The sequence below is a fragment of the Pithys albifrons genome, chromosome 10, assembly GCF_047495875.1.
Source record: "Pithys albifrons albifrons isolate INPA30051 chromosome 10, PitAlb_v1, whole genome shotgun sequence".
Taxonomy (NCBI): Eukaryota; Metazoa; Chordata; class Aves; order Passeriformes; family Thamnophilidae; genus Pithys; species Pithys albifrons.
The window spans coordinates 3,102,501-3,103,794 of record NC_092467.1 but is presented as its reverse complement, the minus strand read 5'-3'; the positions used below and the strand labels follow the sequence as shown (position 1 = coordinate 3,103,794).

Genomic DNA, 1,294 nt, shown 5'->3' with positions numbered 1-1,294 from the left:
TTGCTCCAGACTGCAGTGAAATCACAGCAAACGAGCTTCTGGAGAGGCCAAACCATTTCTAATGTTTGAGAAATCAGAGAATCCCACGCTGTTTTGGGTGGGAAGGGACCTTAAAGCCCATCCAGTGCCAACCCTGCCATGGGCAGGGACACCTCCCACCAGCCCAGGTTGCTCCAAGCCCTGTCCAGCCTGGCCTTGGACACTTCCAGGGATGGAGCAGCCACAGCTTCTCTGGGAAAAACTCCAAACTTGGGTTTTTTAGTGGTTTTAGCAGAGGAAGGAAGGCTCTGGCAGAGACACAAAGGGGGAGCACCCTCCCACCAGCAGCCCTGCGAGGTCCCAGCAGTGTTGGCTCAAGAGTTGGGTGCATGTGGGGCCACTGCCACCCCCTCCACAGGCATTTCAGGCCACCAGCTGTGGATGGAGCTGCAAACCACAGCAGGACCTGCTCCTGGTGTGCAGCAGAGGCGGCTGTTTGATCCGAACAGGCTCAGGTGAACTTCTGATCCAAACAGGTTCAGAGGAACTTCCCTTCTTCTCCTGCTTTTTAAGGCATCCAAGATTAAAGTCAGCAAAGAGCCACCCCCCTCACCTGCACTGTCAGTGCTGTGAGCTGCCCCACATCATTGCACATCTTTTCAAAAAACCAGCAAAATATCACAATAATGATCCAAATAAACTGTCTGAAAACAGCAGGTGGCAAATATAGTTTTATTTGTTATCATCTGATAACACCATGATAATAGAAACCGTATAAAGCATGATAAGACTCTTCCATAAAACAGAGTAGGTACATATTATAAAATAAAAAATACATATATCACATTACCAAAAGGAAATATAACATTAAAAAGAAAATATAACAATAATATGATGGTACCAGTTCCTTCCTGTAGTCCAGAATTTATGGGAAATGTTTAAATTACACAGCACTAAGATAAGTTACTTTTATTTTCCTCTCCTGATTTTAAACTTGCACTAATTCAGACAGAAATAAAAACTATTGAGCAATGCAGAAAATGTTATTTAAACACAGAACGTTGCATTGACACTTGGAGCAACCTGGGCTAGGGGAAGGTGTCCCTGCCCATGGCAGGGCTCTGGATGGGCTCTGACATCCCTTCCAACCCAAACCATTCCAGCATTCTGTGATGCAGTGGCTGTTAAAATAAACACATTTTAATTACTTCCCTTCCCATGGAGTCACAAGTTTTAGCAATTAAATTTTTGGAGGTGCCACTGCATTTTCTATGCATTTGCAAAAGTTATCTCAGCACTTGGTGAAGTGGTACAA

General features: G+C 44.8%; 1 protein-coding gene across 3 annotated transcripts in view; it reads right to left on the bottom strand.

Moving 5' to 3' along the window:
* Positions 1-697: 697 nt before the first annotated feature.
* Positions 698-1,294, bottom strand: part of PLA2G4A (phospholipase A2 group IVA) — an 87,193-nt gene continuing 86,596 nt past the window's right edge. For all 3 annotated transcript variants that reach the window (XM_071565325.1, XM_071565327.1, XM_071565326.1), the window contains one exon: positions 698-1,294. This exon is cut by the window's right edge and continues 881 nt beyond it. The gene's annotated coding sequence lies outside the window, so the exon portion shown is untranslated.